This window comes from Adiantum capillus-veneris, chromosome 8 (assembly GCF_014529385.1).
Source record: "Adiantum capillus-veneris isolate H3 chromosome 8, ASM1452938v2, whole genome shotgun sequence".
NCBI lineage: Eukaryota > Viridiplantae > Streptophyta > Polypodiopsida > Polypodiales > Pteridaceae > Adiantum > Adiantum capillus-veneris.
Window position 1 is genome coordinate 12,575,590 of NC_140938.1, and position 25,991 is coordinate 12,601,580.

The window sequence follows — 25,991 nt, forward strand, 5'->3', positions numbered from 1 at the left end:
CCCCATCCCATCACTCCCACTCGCGGGAGCTCCCGACGTGCTTGCCGGCCCTTTTCCTTTGTCTGCTGTGGCATTCTGAGCATTCAGCAGACTTACCTATACGAGCTGTTGAACCAGCGCGGCTTGAGACTCTAGTATAGCCTCCCACCTTTCCATTCTGTCATTGCGGGGAGGGTCGTTCCTCTCCCCATGAAATGAGTCTCCATCTGCGTGACTCATTTCGTTGGGTGACGAAGGCGCGGACTCAAACTCTGGCCCGGCTTCGCTGATAGGGTCTAGGCGTTGTAGTCTCCCTTGAGAACGTATCCACCTGGAATACTCCCAAGAGTCAATTACACCGTCCGCTGCGATTTCTTCTAATCTTGCGGCGGGTAGGGGAGTGCTGCTGGAGTCACTTTCGGCGGGTCTTTGTCCCCCTCTGTTAGGCATAGACCAGCTTTGAATTTCTAGCTCTGATACCAAGTGTTACGGGACCCTGAAGAGCGGCCCGTAAGTGGAACTTAGGGGCCGCGCGCGTTCGCCGATCCTTCACCTGAACACAAGTTAGCCGACTTCACAACACGTTGAACAAGTATTTCAAAGGGACGCGCGAGACAAGATTTGTAGAAACAAGCCCGTGACGGGCGCTTTGTATTGATTCAAAAAGTTGATTACAAAAGGGACGGAGGCCTCTCCAGCGCCTCTGAAGACTGGGTTAACCTAACTCCAACCTAGAAAGGGTAAATGGTTTTATGGACGTGAGGACTGCCACCCCGGCTCCGGTTGAACAACCGGCCCCCTCTTGGCTACCCCGGCAGGATGCGCACGGTTCACCAAGAGTGGAGTACTACTCCCATATAAGTCCTTTAATTCGGGGCGCTCAGGCAAACCACCCAAGCCCCATGGTCTTGAGGTAGAAATCCCTCTCAAGGAGTCACCGTCTGTCCCTTCCAGGAGCCGCGGTTCCAAAATCTGATCAAAAATGCCGAAACGGCCCCGCGGTTGCGTCCCGGGCCGTTTTGGACCACGGAACCCCCGGGGACCCGGCCACGGCCCAAGCGGGGCTCTTACTTGCATAGAGTCTTTCGGGGGCTCCCGGAGTCATGTTTTGTCCACAGGAGCGACGGGTCCACGAGTCCTCATATCGGCCCGCGGGGAGCATGGCCGCGGAGAGGGGCAATTCACCAAACGGGGCCTCGGTCCCCCTCAAGTGCCGTCCACGGTGAGAAGTTAGGTTAGCGGGAGTTAGGTTAGAAATGGGAACGTGGACCGCCGGGCCGCATGAGGGACAGCCCATGTGGGGGCGCTAGGGGCAAGGAGGGACCGCCGGCGCGCGTGGAAAAAAGTTCCCTCTCACGAGGAGCCTAACAGAAGCAGCAGGACAACACCACGTGCAGCTACTGGGCAGGGAGGAAAAGAAGACAGAGAGTGTGTCTCTCGACAAGGGTCTCGGACGGTGTTGTGAGTGCGGGCTATAGACTCCACAGGAGCTTGAGAGAAGAAAGCGAGCGAGAGAGTGGGAGATATTAATATGTCTGCTGCACGACGGTGCACGCGTAGTGAGAGAAGGAGTCAGTGGCGGTGGGGCCTCGAGCCAGGAAACGAGAGAGAGAACGTGATGACAATAAATCTTATCATGGGGTGTGTGCGCGCTGCACAACAGCAAGACTCGAGAGAGAAGTGTGTGTGTTGGTGGCAACTCAAGCTAGCGAAGAGAGAGAGAGAGAGAAGGCATCAATTTTTCAACTAAAGAGAGAGTAAAACAAAGGAGAGAAAATATCTTTGGCGTTTGCAGAGAAAGAGAGAGAATTTATCTTAAGCGCTTGGACTAAGGGGAGAGAGAGAGAGAGAGTAAGTGTGTGGGGTGAGGATGAGAGAGAATATCTTATGCGCGCTTAAGATGGGCTGGAATGGGTTTTTTTTTTGAATTATTTGCAACCTTAACAGACACAAGAGTGAGTTCTCACCAAAGTTTGAATCCCAGAATTTGATCGTTGAGTTCGCACGAACGTTGAAAACTTGAAGGAGCATTCGTCCAATCTCGTGATCAACCGTCGGGGCTTGTCAAATATAATTTTTTGTTTTTTGTTTTAAAATGCACAAAAATGCCAAATTTTAGCCCGAAAAATAGTCGAAACATTAAAAATCACCCGAAAATCCAAAAGTTTGCCAAAAAAAAAAACATCCCAAAAATTCTATAAATCTCCATAAATTGTTGGCATTCACAATCAAACACTTTTAACATGCACAAACACACAAAATAGCATTATTTGCCAAAAATACCATTCACAACAAAATCACCCACCCGACCCCTGGAAATAGCGGAACGCTCAAAACTCGACAAATGAGGACACCAGAGCGCTCAAAATAATGTCGTAAATACGCACACAAGATAGCTCGTCAAGTTTGCAGGATATCAAATTTTTACAGAATTAATCAAAATTAATGTAAAAATTACCAAAAAATTATCCGAAAATAACCCTTTTTTTTAATAAAAAATTCTCCACACATAGGGGATTAGTGCAGGAAAATCAAATTCAATAATCATATGATTCAATTGTCAATTAATTCTGTCATTAAAAATCAAAAGTAGGCAATTAAACCTGCAATTTTTGGTCAAAAATCGATGCAATTCAACTGTGTAAATCCCTGTTTCGAACTCAAAAATGTAGCAATGAACCACTACACACTTCAATTTTGCATTCAGACATCAAATTAATCATGCACATTAAGCACTTTTTAGGCACACACACACACTAATAATTGGCAATTTTTACCTTTAGTGCGCACACACAAGTGTTAATCACGTCAAATTTACAAATTGAATTCACAAATGTCTAACTTTCCCAGACACACACAACAAATATTAAGGGTGAGTGAGGGGAAGAACTTCCCTCACCTTTAAATAGAGGTCCATACTGACGATTTCAGACAAAGACACTTTCAGGCTCCGCTTACAAGATCGGCAGAGAGTCCAAGTGAATAGGCAGCGCCATTCCCCTATTATTCCAACATGAGTCTATTGCGAAGGCGCGAGGAGAGAGAGAGAGAGAGAGAGAGAGAGAGAGAGAGAGAGAGAGAGAGAGAGAGAGAGAGAGAGAGAGAGAGAGAGAGAGAGAGAGAGAGAGAGAGAGAGAGAGGATGCTTGCTAAGCATTAGGCAGGGACAAAACACGCAATGCGCCTCTCATCATGCTCAAGAGGGAACCTTCATTCAAGGTGTGTACTCGAATGTACCAGGGTTATTAAGTCTTTGAGAATAAGCATCAAGGGAATGTTCATGCTACTGCATAATTGTCAAATTTACCTTGGTGTGCTTAGGGGTGAGTTCCACCAAAAAAAATTCCAAAGGGTTATGCCAAAGCCGGGCTAGTACATGCGACGGTGCAAATTAGTAGGAGAGCTATAGATTATAGGCAAAGTTCCTTTTGAGGATAGGGTTAAAAACTTCTAAGACAAGACCTCCAAAAAATATGAAAACATAGCCATAGGTAGACCTCATGTTGTCTATGTTCCCCACATAATCATCATTTGTGCTCAGGGCTGCACTATATAATCATGTTATTGGATCATGTGAGTTCAGTAGGATCGGTTTTTTAATGCAGATATTTTAGGAAAATTAAAAGAGATACATTAACAAAAGGGTTTTTAATATTCTATTTTTGAAAAAGTTCCTAAAAGAAGGGTTCGTTTTATTCATTCAAAAATGTTTAAAAATTGATTTTTTAATTATCCTGTGAACGCACGTTATATAGAGGTTCTGAAAAGTGCATCCCCTGAACATCCGTATTGGGCAGTTAATGACCCATAAAAATGGCGGCCATTTCTGGAAAACATAGAGTGGCCTTAGCCATATTTAGCAAGCGACACGTCAAAATTCCCTTATGGGCAGCTAAGAAAAAATGATCTTTCTATTGTAACTTTTCCACTCTAATACAAAAATGTGGTTTGATTTTCAAATGACTCTTTAGCTCTTTGGTTTTAATTTCAAGTCGAGCTCACTTCTCCTGAAGAAAGCGTACATGTCCTCCGTTGCATTGAAGTTGAAAATGCATCTAATCTTATTATCAATTCTACTCATGTAGAAGTTTATCCTCAAGGCTCCCTACTTGAGCTTCTCTCCTTCAATGATTGGATCATACTCTTAGTGGCACTTATCAAGAATTAAAAAGAGCGACTCAAATTTCTTGAGGACGACCCGAATCAACTTCCACTTCTCCAAAAAATTCACACCCAGTCACTTGCCACATTCTCATCTTCCATTGTAGAACTAACAAACTTTCTAAAGAAGTTATGTAGACTTAACCCGATTAAATTACTGCATATATGAATAAATGTTTCTAGAAGTATCTCTAGTTGAAATCCATCAATGCTAGAGGCTGTTACAAATTTTCAACATGAAGAGAGAGTCATCACATCATTGTTTTCTTCACGAGATGTCCTTCTTTTTCTTATTCTATCCTCATATGCCTTGTGATTCACATTTTGTTGCATAATAGTGCGATCTTCACATGCAAAACAATTTGTTCCTCTCAAATAAATCCAATTATTATCAAAGATAATTTTTTGTTGCGTCTCATCCAACATAATGCATACTATTGGACATTCTCCCTCAAGCGAGGAGCTCCTTGCTTATGCACTATATGTGCCCCATAAACCATAAATGACATGCCAAAGTGGATTTTAAAGAAGATTCAATAACAATGGCAAGAGAAGAAAGGCTCATCGACTTCTCTTTGAAAATTCCATTAATGACAATGTTCTTGGAACTTCTCTCATGTTCCTCCAACTCCACTACATCCACATTCTAAATCTTATTTGTTTGGGCCATAACTTGCATAAGAGAGGAATCGAAAATTATATTGCTACTACATACATCAGCCCAAAACTTGGTTGTGAAAAATTCTTCACCTCGTTGACTTATGATGTCAAAATTCTCCTCTTTCAGCACATGGTCATGCTCCACTTTGCTCATGCGCAAAGCATTCAAGACCACAAGAGAGCATTTATGTCCTTTGAATTCCTACTTGAATTACATCAAACGCGTTGTTTGCTTCTCAAGTGTCCTCTTGAGATTCTCATTCTCAACAACACAAACCCTTAGCATGCCATTCTCCACGGCAAGTGCTTGCAAGTCTTCACCCTGCTTATTTACGCTCCCTTGCAATGACATCAAGTATGCCATAATCATGGTTTTTGATGTCATTGGTGGAGAAATTGTGCTGCTATCTCCATCCTTGGGAGATATTGAATTGTTTTTCACAATGGTTGTGGACTTGAGTGAAAAAGAAGAACCCTTGTGAGTGCCAAAAGATAGTTATATGCAAAACAAGAGAGGAGAGTCAACTTTCTCGAATCTGTGCACTTCAAAAGTGCTCTTGTAGCAAAGTCTTCCATTGCTTAGAATGTTTTATCTTTAGATCACTCCATAGAGGCCATCGTGTTCTTTGATTGAGGCTAGAGATCACCAAATTGGAGTTTGAATGAAGAAGATATAATCAAAATAGTAAATTGATGTCTCCAAGGTTAGAAAATGGTTGCACTAGAGAGAGAGAGAGAGAGAGAGAGAGAGAGAGAGAGAGAGAGAGAGAGAGACATGTGCGGTGTGAGTGTTTTTGATGTATTTGTTCCTCCTTATATTATGGCATCTATAACCCTCCAATGAATTCGGATAGAGCTCCCCCACCTAACAAGGCATGCAACATGTGACAATAGAGGAGCCATATTACCACATAGCTTCATCAATTAGTGTGGTGGATAAATAAATAACCTTATGATGTTTTCCCAATCCACATATTTCTTGGGCCCACCTTTTTAGCTTAATGGATATATAATGATTCTAGTTGATACTAGAATGGCAAAGGTGATAGCAAATAAGAAATTGTAATACTATGTGTCACTCCCTATCTAACTTGAAGGTCATAGACTAAGATAGATTGACCAAGAGGCTGAGTATTAGGGTTAAAGATGGACATGGAAATAACTATGTTGTGTGTGTGTGTGTGTGTGTGTGTGTGTCCTCTCTCTCTCTCTCTCTCTATCTATCCATCTATCTATCTATCTACACACACACACACACACATACATACTCTTATATCTCTTACTCTTCTTGTCTAATTTTTTATTACAGTCGGTCTCTAGTGAAGAGTTACTAGATGAATTCCTACTTGTGTCTTCTGCTCCCTTGGATAGATTGTCATCTAGGGTACCACTGGGCCCTGAATGGTTTGTCCCCACATTTACACTAAGATTTAACTTAGATTATTCATCCTCAGAGTCAATTTCAATTGATGATTCTGACCCCAAATCGTGTGGGCTATAGTCTTGTGAGACGCTACGGGTTCCAATGATAGTCAAACCTTCATCTTGTAGGTCATCAGAAGCTATATGCATAGCTTCTAGCATATTTAAGGGTACGAGTGGTGGAATTTCATCTCTCTACTACTCTTTGCAATCAACAATCTCTAAACCATGGGTATGGTTGCTTGAGAGCCAATTTTCAAGAGTCAAGAAGGATAGCAACTATGATTTTGAGGGTACTAAAGCATAAAGTACTACTTACATTAGTTTAATTAGCATGGATGCCAATAATAAAGAGAGTAAAATGAATGTTTGATAACTTTGATTTTGCACATGAAGGTGCCCCCATGCTTGTGAACTACCTTGTCACTAGGGTGCAACAAGCTATGGGCAACCCTGTCCTACAAGCCAAAGTTACCCAACAGCTTTGAAGCTATGCCCTCCTTCAAACCATCATTCCTAGTACATGCTTGTGGTGTTAAATAGAGCTTAGAGTGCCATGATACCATAAGAGCAGGAAATCAAAAGCTCTTTCCAAGATTTTCAGATGATAAGACTTACTAGCAAATTATTTAGTACTGCAGGACTTGGTGGAAATCAAGCTTAAATTCTTGAGATAACTCAAAAGAGAAAATTGTTGTTGGGGTAAGGGAAATGTGCCTTTGCTCGGGGCCGGACGTTTGATGTCTAGCTGTCCACCACTGTGTATACATATACTAGCCTTATTCTTATTCTTTATATACACAAAGAAGAAGGAGCTCCTCACCAATTCTTAGAGGCTTGCTTTGCCCACACAATGTGTCTTCTAATCCGCATGCACTGTGCATCGCTTTTGCACCTAGAGCTCTTACAAGTGCTTGTTTATCCTCTGGTAACTCTGTCAATTCCCAAGACTCATTGGCTAAAATAAAGTTTTAATTGACATCGCACAACTAGAGGCTATAGAGAAGCCAAAGTTGAGTTGTACCATAAGGAGACGACAAAATCGAGAGTTAGCTCATTAACAAAAGGAATCGGAAGTGAAATCACAATCCACAGAACAATAGAACCCCACAGACTTACACCCTGCACCACCTGAACATTTCAAATCCAACACCACAGAGAAACGTAAGGTTGTGTATACAAAGGCTCGAAGAAAACCTATTGATGGAAGCAATGGAGTCTATGATGGTCCAATGATAGTTAAGGAAATAGAGTTAGCAGACCCAGGAGAAGAGTCCAAATATGTTTTCATTGCCCAAGATCTGACAGAGATTGAAGAGTGTGTACTTAGAGAACATCTCAAGGAATTTAGGTATATATATTTGCTTGGACATATCATGATATGAAAGGTGTTCCACCTTCTGTGGTGCAACACACAATCCCCATGAATAGCATAGCTAGACCAGTTCAACAACGACCCTACCCAATGAATCCTAAATATGCAAAGATCGTTCAAGAAGAGATTGAAAAGCTTGTGAAATGCGGATTCATATACCCTATTGAGCACTCAGAATGGGTGTCTCCAATAGTGATTGTGCCAAAAAAAAAGGGGAAACTTAGAGTGTGCGTGGATCTCAAGAAGGTCAATGCCGCCACTAGGAGAGACCATTATCCCTTTCCATATTCAGAACATGTGCTTGAAAGAGTTGCAGGGAAGGAAGCTTATAGCTTTTTAGATGGGTACTCTGGCTACAATCAAATCACAATTGTGCTAGAGGACCAAGCTAAAACAGCCTTTATAACCGAATTTGGAGTGTTCGCATTTCGTGTTATGGCTTAACCAATGCCCCTGCTACCTTTCAAAGATTAATAAACACTGTTGTTAGAGAATAGTTGAGGGAGTTTTGCGAAGCTTTCTTAGATGACCTTTGTGTTTTTGCTCTTGGAAAGAACATCTACCATGCTTAAGAAAAGTGTTTGAGAAGTGTAGATTGTATCGCATCTCCTTAAACCCTTTCAAATACCAATTTTGGGTTAAACATGGAGTCATTATAGGGCATATAGTGTCCAAAAATGGGATTTCCACAGATGAGAGCAAAATTAAAGCCATTGTTGAATTGCCACCACCTACAAACTATAAAGGAGTTCAAAGGTTCATGGGCCATGTTGGTTATTACTGACGGTTTATTTTAAACTTTACTGAGATAGCTCGTCCTTTGTACAAGATTCTTATTGAGTTCCACTAGACCGTGGAGTGTGACTATGCTTATGAGTCATTGAAAAAGTCCTTGACTAGCGCTCCTATTCTACGAGTGCCCTATTGAAATGTAATTTTCCATGTGCATATTGATGCATCAAACGTTGCTATTGGGTGTGTTCTACCTCAACCAGGAGAACATAAATTGGACTACCCCATTAGCTTTGCAAGTCGTCAATTGAATGATGCCGAGAGAAACTACACCACTACAGAGCAAAAAGGTTTAGGTATGATTTATGCAGTTGAGAAATTTCGCTACTACCTTTTGGCCAACAAGTTTGTTTTCTATGTTGATCATCAAGCATTGTTGTATCTACAAAATAAACCTTGTTCCACGGGAAGAATTACACAATGGTTGTTAATTCTTCTTGAGTTTGATTTTTTGTTGTGGTGAGATCTAGTAAAAGACATGTCATGGCATATCATTTGTCTCGTATACTCAGTGGTGAAGCCCCTATTGGAGTCGATGATGAATTGCTCGATACTTCCCTATTCCTAGTCAGACCATGCATGAATGGAGTGAGAAGATTGTGAACTTTTCGGTTAACGGCTTTCCACCCAAAGAGCTTCGTAAGGATATAGCTCAAAAACTATTAAAAGAATATAAACCTTGTTCTCTAATTGCAGGAACTCTCTACAAGCTAGGGAAGGACGATATTCTTAGACGTTGTGCCCGTAAGGATGAGTATTTATACATACTGCAAGAATCCCACATGGGTATAGCCGAAGAACATTTCTCAAGGGAACTAAACTGATAGAAAGGTGTTGTAATCAAACTATTGGTGGCCTATCTTAATCAAGGATGCATCACTTCTTGCAAAAGGATGTGATGAATGCCAACATTACAAGATCACACAATGAAAGGATAAGATGCCCTTACATCTTGTTAAAGTGACTCAACCATTTGAAAAACGGGGTTTAGACTTTGTAAGCCAAATTAGTCCGACAACTCGTAACACTCAATCTTGATATATTATCGTTGCCACTGACTATGTGACAAAGTGGGCGGAAGCTAGGGCGACACGTAAGGCTGATGTAAGGTAAACTGCCAAGTTTCTCTTTGAGAACATTATTACAAGATTTGGTTGTCCCTTTGAGATTGTGAGTGACAATGGTACTCAATTTATAAATGGAGTGATAAAGGAACTCACGACGAACTTTATGATAGCCCACCATAAGTCCACGCCTTATTATCTGAAGTCGAGGAGCGGAGCTTAAATCGACTCACACACACACACACACACACACACACACACACACACACATACACAGACAGAGAGCTTACATAGTACACAGAGATTTAGTTGAAGGGTTATCACCCAAATCTTATTATTCACACAATAATAAGTGAGTATATACAAAGAGTTACTGATAAACAAGTTAGGTGGACGGCCGGCCATATCCGTATAAGAGGCCACTTGGGCTTTAATCCCAACAACCTCCCACTTAAAGTCCAATGTGGCACTTTAAGTAACTGTAAATCTATGAACATAAACGTACAAAGATTTACATGGCTGCCATCTATCCAATGCCCAATAACTCACGACAATGCACAAAGCCCTCTCCTGGAAGTCCCTTTGTGAGTAGATCAACAAGATTGTCCTTGGCATGGATCTTCATCAGTTGTAACTGCCTGTCTTCAAGTACTTCCCTAATGAAGTGATATTTCACATCAATATGCTTAGTCTTCGAATGGAACATTGGATTATTTGCCAATTGTATAGCACTTTGACTATCACAATATAACTATGGCATATCTACTTTGATTCCCAAGTCTACTACCAATCTACCAAGCCAAATAGCTTCTTTGCATGCCTCATTTGCTGCAACATACTCAGCTTCTGTAGTAGACTACGTAATACAATCTTGTAATCGAGATCGCCATGATATGGCACCTCCAGCCAATGTAAAGACATAGCCTGATATAGATCTCCTCTTATCCAAGTCTCTTGCATAGTCTGAGTCAGTATATCCTCTCACACTCAAATCTTGACTACCATAGCATATGTGCATACTCTTTGTATGTTTTAAGTATCTCATGATACCTTTCACTGGCTCCCAATGTTTCTTGTCGGGATTTGACATGTATCTTCTAACCACTCCCACTGCAAATGCAATATCCGGATGTGTAGCAATCGTTGCATACATCAAACTCCCACATGCAGATGCATATGGCATCGTATCCATTTCAACCTTTTCCACCTCAGACTGTGGGCAATCTTGGTTTTTTAGTTTCACATATGACAGCAATGGTGTCATCTATGCCTTTCCCCTATCCATATGGAAACGTTGCAACACCTTGTCAATATAGTCTTCCTGAGATAAGTAAAGCATCTTCTTTGACCTATCTCGCTGGATACGCGTACCCAGTATATGACTTGCCTCACCCATGTCTTTCATGTCAAAAACCTTTTCCATTTTTGACTTAAGAGTTGAAATTTCTTCCATTTGTCTACCAGCAAGTAACATGTCATCCACATACAAGATGAGGATTATCAAGCTACCATCCTTAGCTTGTCGAGTATACAAGCAATGATCTGTCTCACTTCTCTTGTATCCTTGAGAAAGCATAAATTGGTGAAACTTCTTGTACCATTCTCTTGGTGCCCGTTTAAAGCCATAGAGACTCTTTCTCAAACGACATACCAATTTCTCTTTGCCTTTCTCAACATACCCTTTTGGCTGTTGCGTATAAACCTCCTCATGCAGATCTCCATGAAGAAATGCCATTTTCATATCCATCTGATGTAAATGCAGATCATGTTTGGCAACCAAAGCAAGTACACTTCTCAATATTGTCATCTTGGCAACTGGTGAAAAGACTTCATCGAAATCTATTCCATGTTCTTGCTTAAAACCCTTAGCAACCAGCCGTGCTTTGTATTTTGGCTGTTCATCATGAGGAGTAAGATTATACATGTAAACCCACTTACAAGGTAGAGATTTCTTGCCCTCTGGCGATTGAACCAAATCCCACGTTTGATTCTTATGCAGAGCCGTCATCTCTAATTGCATGGCCAACTGCCATTTTTTCGAGTCAACCACTTGTAATGCCTCCTTGTAACAAGATGGTTCTCCGCAATCCGTGAGCATGACATAATTTAGAGGTGGCACATAACAATCAGGTGGTTTGGAGACACGCTCAGAACGTCTCACCACAACTGATTCTGCCTCTCTAGCCACTATAGGCTGTTCCTGAGCCTACTGACCATGCCGTCTTGATGTGCTAGCACTAGGTCCATCTTCCCTGAAGACAACTCTTCTGATCTCCTCTGTCTTCTCTAGCTTAGCATGAAACTTGGATTCATTGAAATGCACATCATTGCTACGAATAAATTTTCTGGACTCAGGATCCCAAAGCCGGTAACCCATCTCGCCCGATTCTCCGTAGCCAAGAAATATACACTTCCTGCTCTTTGGTTCTAACTTATTCCTCAAATCCTTAGAAATATGGCTATAAGCTTCACAACCAAAGACTCTGAGATGCTTATACGAAGGTGCCTTGCCTGTCCATAGCATCTCCGCCACTTCACTCTTATCCCTAATCCTACTATGAGACCTGTTGATCAAATGGATTGTTGTAGCCACTACTTCCGCCCAAAATCCATTAGGCAACTCAACATTTGACAACATGCTTCTGACCTTCTCTTGTATGGTCCTATTCATACGTTCTAAAACTCCATTTTGTGAAGGATTGTATGGTGCAATAAGTGCCCGCTTTATCCCTTTTGCTTCACAAAAGTCTTGGAAAGCCTTGGAAACGTACTCTCCACCATTGTCTGTCCTTAAGCATCTCAGCTTTTGACCACTCTGATTCTCCACAAGCTGCAAGAATGTCTTAAAGATCTTGAACATCTCATCCTTGTGCTTCACAAAATAAACCCATACTTTGCGAGAATAGTCATCCGTGAATGTACAAAAGTACGCTGCTCCCCCTAGTGACAAACTAGGCATTGGTCCGCATAGCTCACTGTGCACAAGAGCTAACCGTTCGTCCCTACGATTCCTCTTTGATCTGTGCGGTTTCTATGTTTGCTTACCATGAACACAATGCTCACAAAACTCGAAGTCTTGAAATGAAAAGCCAGGCAAATAACCATAACGAGAAAGTATTTCCATTCCTCTTTTTGACATATGTCCCAGCCTATGATGCCACAGTGACACACTTGGCTGCTCAATCACATTTATTACATGGTTTTTAACCTCTGAAACATGTAAAGTGTACAGAGTTCCTAACTTGCTGCCATGTGCTACATTCATCGAACTTTGGAGATCTTCCAAGCGATGTTCCCAAAAACTATCACATAACCCGCATCATCCAACTTCCCTGTACTGATCCAGCTCTTTCGGATTGCTGGAACATGTCTGACATTCTTGAGCCATAAAGAAGAGCCATTCTGAAACTTCAATTGCACATCCCCCACTCCAAGTATGTTTCAAACCTGCTCATTGCCAAGTCTGACATAATCTTTAGTAGCCACATATGATGTAAACCGCTCTTTGTGCGGAGAAACATGTAAAGATGCCCCTGAGTTGAAATCCAAGCACTCATAGCATGTCCATCCTCTGCAGTCAAGAAAACAGAATCAAAATTGCTTGTGAGGAAGATGTCACCAGCTGCTATACTAGAATCACTCTCTGAACTAGATCCTGTGACATTCACCTCTTCAATCTTCACTGAACTCTTCTTTCATCTTGCTCAGACCTCTTTGTTTTGCCTTTTTCTTGTTTCCACTTTGTACAGTCTCTCTTCATGTGACCCTTCTTGCCACAATGGTAGCATTCTATGTCATCCTTTGACTTCGAGTCACGAGACTTACTTTGGTTTTGTGCCTTCTTATCCTTCTTCTCTTAAGACTGTTGTCTCCCTCGAACGACCAAAGCACTATTGCCTTTGCCTTTGTCAATGTTCTTCCTATTCACTTCCTCCATAAATGATTTTCTTGTGAGCCTACTAAAGCCTTACAAAGGAGAGCCACCTCAAGAACCAATTATTGAAGACCCACTGGAGATCGAGGACCAAGAAGACGTGCTGCAGCCCGAGTCCATTCTCCGACATGAAGACAAGGTATTAAGAGGCGGTAAGATTATCCGACAGTATCTTATTAAGTTTAATAACTATCCTTTTGAAGATGCTAGATGGATACAAGGCATACAATTAAAGGATAACCTAAACCTTGTCAATGCTTACAATGCTTCCCTAGAGTAAGCAAATGTACAAATGTTTAGAATAAACAAAGTTTTTGTCTTATAAGACTATCTTTCTTTATTGTGCACAAATGTTAAGAAGTATGCATGCTTAAGATCAAGTTTGCGGAGACGACGTCTCCCAAACACCAAGTAGAGCTTGTCACTCTCCTATGGAACATTGATAGGATTAATGTGCAGACATGCTTGAGGACAACTTAGGCTCCCAAGCGCCAAATGGATTATTCATCCATTCCAGAATGATGTTGTAGGGTAAGATAGGGATCCTCTACCCCACTATAAAAAGGACTAATGATTAGGCTTTATCTTCTCTACCCCATAGTCGAGGACGACTATGATTTCAAGAGAGAGGTAATGTCATAATATAACTAATATTCAATCCTCCTAAATGATTTTCTCATGTTAAATTGATCATTTAATATGGGGAAGTATAAGGGGAGAAAAAGCTAGAATATTGGTTAACCTGCCAGACCGACCACAGTAGGGATCCAAAGGAGGAAAAATAGGGATCCAAAGGGGGGGGGGGGGGGGGGGGGGGCATCTGCAAAAAGAGCAATGTGCAAACAATGGGTTTCAAAGACCCTAAGGTTCAGCCCATTAAGACTTCCAAAATGCTAAGGTTCCAAAATTCAAAGGTTAGGTCCAATGGTCAAAACATACGGCAAATTGGATGCTTGTGGGAAGACTCAAAAGTCTTCCCACATCCCTATCTTGGAGGGGGCAAGCCTTTCTTGTAGGGGATGAGAGAGAAACTCACACACACTCTAGCAGGCTCCCTTTACGGAAAGGGAATAGGGGACACATGTCAGCTCCCTAGGCCAGTTGCCCCCAAGATGCATTCAGTTCCTATTGGATGGCCATAGAGGTGGACCAATGAGAATTAGGCTAGAGTACATTTAGTTTAATTCATTTTAAAACACTTGATAAAAGAACCAATAGAACTTAAGCTCTCCATAAAACTATTGGACAGTCTTCCAAGGGGTCCAATGAGCATTCAATAGGCCAATGGCTTGTCTGATTCCTATTGGCCAGAAGACTAAGGGGTCTAGTGAGAGTTTAATTGCATTCTTTAATTACCTAAAGCACTCACAAAAGGGGAAAGGGGGGCACATGTCATAAGGCTATCACTTATGCTTCTTAATTATCATTGGCTAAGCTTTGCACGGTCCAATGGGGTGCCAACATGAGTAAAATGCAAGAGGGGACGACCAAGAGAGAGAGGGGGTTGATTTTGGCAAGGCATTATCACACACACACTCACAAAATTTCGTGTGTGAAGCAAAGAAGACTCTCTCTCCTTCTCAAACTTTAAGGGAAAGCTCATCAATATACTCCAAGCTTGTGAGAAGGGAGGCCTACACCAACAACTCTTGGCTTTGTGATGCAAATCCAAGCAAGAGCCAAGCTCCAATGCATGCTCATCTCCTCTATCATGCTGATTACTAAGCTATGCTAAGCTTTTATGAGTGACTATGTGAGGAGATATACTTCTTTCTCGTAAGAGTACTCCTTCTTCTTCTCAATCTACTCTCATACCCCGCTAGGTCTCACCATCTTTGAAGGTGTGTGAGGTCTTGGTCTGAGACCGTGAGGGAATTGATGTTGTGTTTTATAAGTGTGTGCATGGTGCTTGAAGCTTCCATTTTCATTGCACCAGCAAGTAATTGAAGGAACACAAAGTACTGTATTGTAAAATGTCTCCCTTCACGAGGGAAACCTATAATACAAAGCCTTTTGGAGGGGGGACCGGCTCCATGTGAATCTGGTCCTCAATTGTTGTCAATAGCTTAATTTCTCTCTCTTTTAAAGTATTGTTCATGCCTATCTAACTAGGTGCTATGCCTTTTGTTGCTCTCTCCATCCAAGCACTCTTGCTATGCTCATGAGGAATCTATCCTAATGAAATGCTCACTATGTTTATGCTATTTTATGCTACACACAAGTTACTAGGCCGTTAAAAGTTACAGATAAAATCCCTTTTTAAGTAGGGCGGTACTTTGATTTAAACCCTCATGTATAATGGCTGCCATCGTCACTTGGTACCTTATAGATTTTGCCAAAAATTCTAAATAATAGGATTTTTATAATTATGGGGAGGTTCCTACATAAATCTCAAATGGAGTAAAATTATGGCGTGTGTGTGTGTAACTCTCCATCAAAATTGCACTAGGTTAGGAGTATGTAGAGAGTCTGGGGGGTCCACCTTTCAAAAATACGTATAGCACTCGTATTCAAGAGGTATTTTTAAAACCCCTCTACACACACACACACACACACACACACTTCCTCATGAATTATAAGACCCCTCTTCCTTCATGAACCTGTAACTTTTTTTCAATTTTCCATTTTTAAACCCCTCTTGTATATGTAATTCTATAACTCTTTGGTATCCCCTCTGGGTGAACTCAAGTGCTACACTTACATATTTTGAGGTGGACCCCCCGGGGTAGAGAACCCACTAATGGGGGCACTAGGCCTTCATTAGGACCTAGTGCTCACCTTTTGAGGCATGAGTTGACTTTTTTGAATTCTTTGTAAACTTGCATTTCCTTTGAAGATTGCAAGTACTTGTATATGATTCGCCAGAGCCTGATCCGCTCAAAACCATTGTTGCAAAAAGCCTTTACAAGGTCTTTGATGTCTTTGATTGCTTGCTCTGTTGAATGGTCGTTGAATATGATAGGTTTGATTTGAGAGAGGATGACTTTGTGTGCCCATCTAGTTGGTCTATTGCTGCTTCTATGGATAAACATAAGCACCTTTACTGGCACCATCAACTCCTTATTGATTCTGGTTCACTGAAGCTAGTCATTATGAACTATCAACTTCATGCTTAAAAAGGATGTGCTTACTCCAGTTGTACCTTCAAAAATAGTGGCACTGTCATCGACGGATAGACAAGAAGGATAGATTGGGTTAGAAATGGTGAACTGTTTTGGGGCTCCATTGTTAATCCAAAGAATGTCATCAAAGTATCAAAAGGGAACCTTGAGATGATGAAGGTGGAGTTGGGATTCGGGATTTTCCAGGCAAGAGTAGATGTAGTCATACTCTAGTGCATGAAGATAAAGATTACACCAAAATAAGGAACATGCTAGTCCCATAGGGATGTCGTTGACTTGACAATAGGTTTTTCCATTGATTAAATGTACATATAATTTATCAACCAGGAATTAAGCTCCATTGCTTGAGACTTGATAAAAGATAGGTGGTTCTTGTATGATTGGTGTGACCATGTTCCACATATACATCTACTAGGGAAGATTTTAAATGAGATAAAAGGTCCTTGCTGATCAAAGGCATAGCTAATAGATTGTGTATAATTGTAAACATGCCTATGTCTCCATGATGTGGGATATTTTCATAGCATTTATTAATATCAGTTGAGTAGACTCTTTCCGGTAAGTTAAGGTAAACATCATATAGGGAATCGACTACCCACCATGATTGTAATTTAATATTGAAACATAGAAGAGCTTTTTGATTTAGTAGGTGAGCTTGATGTTTTAGGCATGGAATACACATTTTTAGTATGCATGCTAAGAGTAGTGAAGCTTTCGTAAAGCATCAATTAGACCCACAAGTGATCCATTTGAAGACTTTCTTATTAGCTTTGTATGTAGCCATGAGATATGGGAGGGGAAGGTGGTTTTGGGCTTGAAATTTTCCCAAGAAGGATTGAATTTCTTGTAGAGTGGTGGAGGGGGAATTGTTACTAGGTAGGAAATCATTGCCCTCCAATCTCTTTCAGGCTTCTTGTATCATAAAGGATGGGCAGATGAATACGCAGTTATTAGCTGCTTTGTCTGGGTAAGTAATAAAAAACGTGCTCTTTAGATTATCAATGTAGGGGTCTAGTGTGGTTATCACTTTTGAGGATATTTTTGGTGGAAGGGAAGTTTCACAGTGCTTCCAAAAGAGACTTTTAACGTAATCCTCATGTAAGTGAGGGGGTAGTATCACAATGCCCTCTCTTATGATTTTCACAAGACACAGCCAAAGCTCATTGGTGGCAATATGTCTACATAAGGGTGAGTGGGAATGTCATTCAATCCTTTCATGAGTGTGTTTCTTAAGAGATTATCTTCAAGAAGCATGAGATCCAAAACAACACATGTTTAAAGTCTTGGTGATAACTAGGCATTGCTTTATTACAATGACATAGAGGGACTAAAGGGTGAGTAAAGACATCCTTAGCATTACATACCATAAGCTTGATGGGGTCAAGAAAAGACCATGCAAAACATACATCATCCCATATTGCATTAGGTGTGATGTTGAGTCCATACAAAAATAGCCCAAAAATTTCTTGAATAGACCTTAAGTCCATGAAGGCATTTTCATAGATTAGGTGAAAGAAATGCGGTTTCTAGGTTGAGTTTGGGGGAGTAATCTTCGGCCGACTTCATCCTTGATAATGGCCTGCATCCATTCAAAAATATAACAGGTTTTTAGCACTAGGGGTCCAACCAGGTGCGATTGCAGATGCGGGTGTAGGGTTTCGATTGAAGCCAGGGGTGGATGTGACTGCCTTGCAGCTTGGCCTGTAGGCTAGTTGAAAGTTGAGTGACTAGCTAATGACTCAGAAGGGGAGAAAGTAGGGTTCTAAGTAGGTGAGGTAGGTGGTTGAGTCAAATAAGGTGGGTTTTGACTCTTCTTGTTTTTACCTCTACCGTGGTCCACCCGCCCTCTCTTTCCATGCCTCGAATTAGAAGGAAGTGACATTAAACATCACTAGCCATAAAGCATGGTCAAACCAAAGTACATTGCCATCACGACATTGGTCTCCTTCACCATTAAACTCACAACAACCACATTTGATAAATGGTATGTGAATATTCTAGAGTTGTGTAGTGTAGCTAGGGTCTCATCCTGTGGGTGAAATGCCTCCTTTGACTCCAAGGATGCATCCCAAGTTGATAGAGCATCTTTGTGTCTCAATTGTGCCATAGTAAATGGGAAGCCAATGAGATAGAGCTCAATGATATTGGAAGAATTGGTTCCCAGAATGTGTTGCAAACCGATTTTTGTTGCATCCTTGTCCTTGTCATTAAGCAAGGTGAGGAGAAATTTCTCATTAATGGGAGCTAGTAGGACATAGTTCCCAAAACCCCATACCTTTTGATGGGTGGCTTGCAGCATAGGTTCCATCCTTCTATGAGGGATAAAAGGGTTAGTATAAGCCTCCATAGGTTTAGATACCTTCCCTAGAAGAGTTCCAACAATTGAAAAATCCTCCTTGGCAGCCTCTTTCTCATCAGCCTCTAGTTCTTCTAGAATGAGGTTACTCATAGGGTTTGAAGGTGGTGAAAAAGACACCACAGGGGACCCCTTGTAGCATGTTTTTCTTCCTTTGCCTGATGAGAGGGTCAGGGCTTCTTTCCATGCATCTCCATGAATTTCCTCATGATGGAAGGGGAATTCCCCCACCATTCTTTAAAATTTTCACTGAGAATATTAGGGATGCTGGTTATGATTTCTTGAACCTTCTCCGTGGCTATTGATGGGTTTTCTCGGGCTAGGGCATAGATGCACAGCCATGCTGGGATGTCTAGGATGGCTAAGAGTAGAGTGTCAAATACTGCTCCAGCATTGACACATGCTAAATCATGTTCAATGATGGTGTTGTGAAAGATAGGGTCCCTTATGCAAAGCAGTAGGCCTTGTATGAAAGAGGAAACAACATGTAATCGTCCGAGAACCCTAGCCGCATGAGTTCTTATTGCCAAGTGGCTACGATGTCTTGCATGCATGCAAGCAAGAGAATATTAGCTCATTTATCAAGACAAAGGATCTTGGTCAGCTTGTGAGCTGCCAAGACCATTAGTGTGTGTAGGTAGCTTTTAATGAAGGGAGCTAAGGACATCATTTTAGCACAAGTACAGAGCATAGATGCTCCAAGAAAAGATACTTCCATTAGGTTGGTAGTTACAACAGAGTGCTTTTTTAGACAAATTTGTGTGGAGAATATAGAAAGCTTCACGAATGATACCTGCATCTATTATGAGGAAAAGAACAAATTAGTGCTTCACTCATAGACTGCAAGTATTGTGTAAGTGGGTCACTTGTTATCAATGTCAACTATATGCTAAACACAAATAAAAAAAGTACTCGTATTTTCTAAAACCTAAGTGGGCATGTAGAATTGGTTGGCATTGTAAGGCCTAATGAGGAAGTCTTGCAGGTTGAGAGCCTCAGGATCAAAGACCACCACCTTCATATATAGTTGAAGGTGCTCCATGCATGAGAATACAGGCACTTAGAATTGTGGCGCTGAAGGAGTGGGGGTAGTGGGAGAGGTGGTGGACTTGCAGGAGGTTTTTTCTTTCACTCGCTATGCAAGGATAAGTCCAAAGAGTGGGATCATGGATTCGTGTAGGGCAGTACTTTGATTTAACCCCTCATGTATAATGGCTGCCCACGTCACTTGGTACCTTACATATTTTACAAGAAATTCTAAATGATAGGATTTTTATAAGTATGGGGAGGTTCCTACATAAATCTCAAATGGAGAAAAATTATGATGTGTATGTGTGTGCGCACTGCATCCACCCTTAACCAAGAACCGTGGTCAATGTTAAGGCAGTAAGCCCATTGAGTATGGGCCTATTGCCTCATCAAGGTGATGAGAGTAAAATTATTGAGGATGAAGCATAGCGGTGATGTACCACATCAAAGTGCCTTTGAAAAAAGTCAACCCAGTCTTATCACAACACAATATCTGATAAAGTATTCAAGGAAGACAGTACTCTAGTAGGAGTATTAAGGCCTTGACAACCAGTATAAAAAATTATGGTTGTCATTCATAGTCATAAGATGATGTATTCCATAATTTTTGCTCAGGATCATGGAAAAACCACATATGTGCAGTCCCTTTAATAATAGCATGAACCTGAAACATCAAGAATTAAGTTCATTAAGGCATGGGTGGGTACATTTGGATTATCATGCAACCTAAAACTGGCCGAGCCATAAGACTACAATAGCCGTGAGAAGGAACCCAGTCTATAGTCAAGGAAAGATCACCTAACACCTGTCAACCTAGCAAGGAATTATGGATAGTGGGTCAATCAGAGCCTATAGAAAAAAGTAATCTAAAGCTTGCGTCTCGGTCCACCAAGTTGTCTGGGAGGGCCTTGTGTTTAGACGTCGTGTGTTGCAATATATACATACACAAAAGAACATGACGTTCAAGAACGACTCGCTTTAGATGACTAGGTAAGGATTTGTACAAAAATGACTCTCAAGTCTTTGATTCATTAACGTACAACATAATAAGAATGAGGTCTCATTCTAATGATTTTATACAAAAGTAGTAGAACTCTTGAGGTCATCCCAGTTGAATCATTAGGGGTCTTCAGAATCAGACTGCAGCACGCTAAACCTTTTTGAGTCAAGAAAGAATTCTTACATGCATACATATAGACAAGTCAACAGATCTGTTAGACTTGGCTACATATGGCAGGCTTCAAAGAAACTATTCGTTGTTATCCATGTCAAATTAAAAAATTATTAGAATAGTTACTGTCCTAAATAGTACTTAAAAGTATGAGAAAAACTTAAGTAATTCCCACTTCTTTCAAAGTTGAATTGTCCAAGCCAAAACTGGTAAATGTATCCCACATATCTCGCTCTCTGGACTTATCCTTGCATGGCGGGTGCAAGAAAAAACCTATTGCAGGTCCACCACCTCTTCCACTACCCTTACTCCTTCAACACCACAATTCTAACTGCCTATATTCTCATGCATGGAGCACCTTCAACTATATATGAAGGCGGTGGTCTTTGATCCTGAGGCTCTCAACATGCAAGACTTCCTCATTGGGCCTTGCAGCACCAACCAATTCTACATGGATCTTCCCACTCAGGTTTTAGAAAAACATCAGTACTTTTTCATTTTGTGTTTAGCATATAGTTGACATCGATAACAAGTGTCCCACTTACACGACACCTACAACCTACGAGTGAAGCACGGATTTCTTCTTTTTCTCATAATGGATGGAGGCATCATTTGTGGAGCTTTTTATATTCTACAATCTGTTGTAACTACCAACCTAATAGATGTATCTAATTTTGAAGCATCTATGCTCTATACTTGTGTTAAGTTGATGTCCTTAGATCCCTTCATGACAAGCTACCTACACACACACTCTCACTTGGTCACTTCATCTAATTGTGAGTGATACATCTAGCTACACACACACGTACACCTAAGCTACTGGTAGAGCTGATGGCTTTATTGTCTGGGGTGGAGGATTACTTTGGGTAGTTACTTTGCACTTCCTCAATGAGTGATTTTGGCTCATGATATGCATGATGAAGTTGATAAATTTAATGTATCATGATGTTCACCATAACCCCTTTCCTTTTAGTCTCCTCTTTAGATATAATGATATGTGATTACTATAAGTCTCTACTTGGCACTTCCTACCTCTAGAAGGAGTGGCCCTAAATTACTTTGGTCATAGTTTTTAAAGCTTTATGATTTCTTAAATGGATTGCCTTGCTTCACATTCTAAGCCCTAAGGGTGCTTGACCAGTGGGAATAACCCCTTAATATAAATATCATTTCATCGATAAAACCCTTTTTACTTCTTTTCTACATTGATTAATTTTGTCTTGGACACTACAACTTTGAAAGAAGTGGGAATTACTTAAGTTTTGCTCATACTTCTAAGTACTATTTAGTACGGTAGCTAGTATAATAATTTTTAAGTTTGACATGGATAACAACTGATAGACTCTTTGAAGCCTGCTATATGTAGCCAAGTCTAATAGATCTGTTGACTTGTCTATATGGATGCACGTGATAATTTTATTAAAAAAGGTTTAGCGTGCTGGAGTCCCCCGACTCTGAAGACCCCTGATGATTCAACCGAGATGACCTCAACAGTTCCACTACTTTTGCATAGAATAATTAGAATGAGACCTCATTCTTATTATGTTGTACATTAATGAATCAAAGACTGGTTCATTTTTGTACTAAACCTTGCCTAGTCATCTAAAGTCAGCCATCTTTTGAACGTCATGTTCTTTTGTGTATAAGTATTTAATTTAATACGGCAACACACACGTCCTAAACACAACGCCCTCCTAGAAAAGTGGGTGGACTGGGACACTGGCTTTTGATTAATCTTGTCTATAGGCTTTGATTGACCCACTGTCTATAATTCCTTGTTAGGTTGAGATGTGTTAGGTGGTCTTTCCTTGACTATAGACTAGGTTCGTGCTCATCGCTAATGTAGGCTTATGGCTCGACTGATTTTAGGTTGCAGGTTAATCCAAATTTACTCACCCATGCTTAATTAACTTAGATCTTGTGATTTTAGGTACATGCTATTATTAAAAGGAATGTACATATGTGGTTTTTCTATGATTTCGCGCAAAAATTATGGAATACATAATCTAATGACTATGAATGACAACCATACTTTTTTCTACTCGTTGTCAAGGCCTTAAAACTCCTATTGGACTACAATCTTTCTTGAAGACTTTATCAGATATTGTGTTGATAAGACTGGCTTTACTTTTCTCAGAGGACCTACTGCCTCATCAAGTTGACAAGAGTAAAATAATTAGGTATGAAGCATAACAATGATGTACCACATCAAAGTGCCTCTGAGAAAGCCTACTGCCTTAACATTGAGTATGGTGCCTGGGTAACGGTGGGCGTGCGCGCATGCACACACACTTGGTCACTTCATGTGACTGTGAGTGTTACATCTAGCCACACACACACACTTAGACTTGAGCTACTAGTAGAGCTTATGGATTTATTGTCTGGTGGAGGATTACTTTGGGTAGTTACTTTGATATGCATGATGAAGTTGATAAATTTAATGTATTGGGATGTTCACCATAACACCTTGCCTTTCAATCTCCTCTTTAGATATAATGACCAGTGACTACTATAAGTCTCTACTTGGCACTTCCTACTTCTGGAAGGAGTGGCCTTGAATTGCTTTTATCATAGTTTTCAAAGCTTTATGATTTCTTAACTGAATTGCCATGCTTTTCACCAATGGGAATAACCCCTTAATATAAATATCACTACATCGATAAAACCCTTTTTACTTCTTTTCTAGATTGACCAATTTTGGCTTGGACACTAAAAGAAGTGGGAATTACTTAAGTTTCGCTCATGCTTTTAAGTTGCCATTTAGGACGGTAGCTAGTCTAATAATTTTTAAGTTTGACATGGATAACAGCTAATAGTTTTTTTGAAGCCTGCCATATAGCCAAGTCTAACATATATGTTGATTTGTCTATATCGATGCAGGTGAGAATTCTATGTTGATTTAAAAAGGTTTAATGTGTTGCAGTCCGATTCTAAAGACCCTTGATGATTCAACCGAGATGACCTCAACAGTTCTACTACTTTTGTATAAAATCATAAGAAGGATACCTCATTCCTATTATGTTCTACATTTCCTAGTCATCTAAAGCCAGTCGTCTTTTGAACATCGTGTTATTTTGTGTATATGTATTTAATTAAAAACTACAACACTTACTCACATACACACTCAAACAAAAATGTCTAAAGCCCATAAGCGACATCTCAATCCATGGCACTTATTGCCCATCTTATTTCCATTGATGTAAGCCAACAACGTTCAATAGGAAAGGAAAATTGAGATTAGCACTGTGATACTAAGGACCAAAAGAGACCGAGAATCACAAAATACTTCTTGGCCCCATAGACCATTCTCTTGCCTCACGCATCCTGATAATGAATTTGTCCCCTTTCCTTTCGTTGCTTGCTTCTCAAGCCACCTGATGTATAATTGGCTTGCAACAATTTTCCTTTGTGGTGTTTTGATAAGCTAGTCAAGTCATGGTGTGGGTTTATGTCTTAAAGCAGAAGAGAAAATTCTTTAGTGTCTTTCAGAAGTTCTTAGCAATGGTAGAAAACCAATAAGGTAGGAAGATTAAAGCTTTCCGACCTGACAATGGGGAGAGTACATCTCCTTTGAGTTTAAAGACTTTTGCTCTAGACGAGGAATTAGAAGACAATTCACCATGCCTTACATACCTGCTCAGAATGGTGTGGCAGAGAGGATGAATAGGACTCTCCAGGAAAGAGTCACTTCTAAGTTGTCTATGGCCACTTTACCTCAGGAGTTTTGGGGGGAACCTGTTATGATAGCTGTTTACGTGATAAATCGGTCACTTAGTACACCATTGAAGTATAAGATTCCATAAGAGATGTGGACAGGAAAACAACCTAGTTACGATAGATTATGTGTATCTGGGTCTAAGGCATTCTCACATGTGCCAAAAGAGCTTAGAATCCCAAATCACACATATGCATCTCCATTGGATATGGTGTGGACGGAGAGATGGGGTATCGTCTCTGGCACCCAAAATCTAAGAAGGTTTTATGAATCTCACATGTGATTTTCAATGAGTTTAAGATGCATAGATAGCCACTGAAAGAGATTGAATATCACAAAGTAAGGTTTGAGGATGTCTCCTCACCACCACTTATGCAGAATGTTGGATGTGCTAGTGATGCACCTTCTACTACAAATGTTGCTCTAGAGAGAGTGGAATTGAGTAGTCTGGCACTTAGAAGATTTACTCATGTATCTCGTGCACCTGAGTATTTTGAGCCAGGTTTGGACTATTTGTTAGTCATGTGACTGCGATGAGCTCACTTGCTACAAAGAAGTTATTCAGATGGAAGATGGCGTGAAGTGCGAGAAGGCTATGCAATCTGAGTATAACTCAATTTTAGCTAATGAGACTTGGGAATTGACAGAGTTACTAGAGGGTAAACAAGCATTGCCTTGCAAAAGGGTGTACAAGAAGAAGTACACGGCATACAATTTTGAGCCTAAGTATAAGGCTAGATTGGTTGCTAAAGGATTCAAGCTGAAGAAAGGCATAGATTTTGATGAGATCTTTTCTTCAATGGTCAAGATGAGTACACTGCATCTTGTGCTTGGTCTAGTAGCCATAAAGGACATGGAGTTGGTCCAAATGGATGTGAAGACGGAGTTTCTTCACTTCACTCCACTCCATGGGCTTATCGAGTCTCATACAAAACTCCTTCAAACCAATCTATGGACTACATGCAATATTGCCCATGGAATTCCTGCTTCCAGTACTTAGAGTTGCAAAAGAACTAGAATGGATGAGCCATGAAATGTCTAAACGACTATAAAACTTAGAACGATTGGATGAGCAAAGACTTATAGCCATTGCACCTATTTATGCTCAGAAAAGGAAACAAAAACAATTCTTTGATTCACACAAATGACCAAAATCTTAAAACAAGGAGACCTTGTGTTGGTGTACTCCTTAAAGCAGCAATTCCCAAGTTC

At 40.7% G+C, this 25,991-nt stretch overlaps 1 pseudogene; it reads right to left on the reverse strand.

Annotated features, from left to right (window-relative positions):
- Positions 1-729: 729 nt before the first annotated feature.
- LOC147451686 (uncharacterized) lies at positions 730-1,276 on the reverse strand (annotated as a pseudogene).
- Between the last annotated feature and the right edge of the window lie 24,715 nt (positions 1,277-25,991).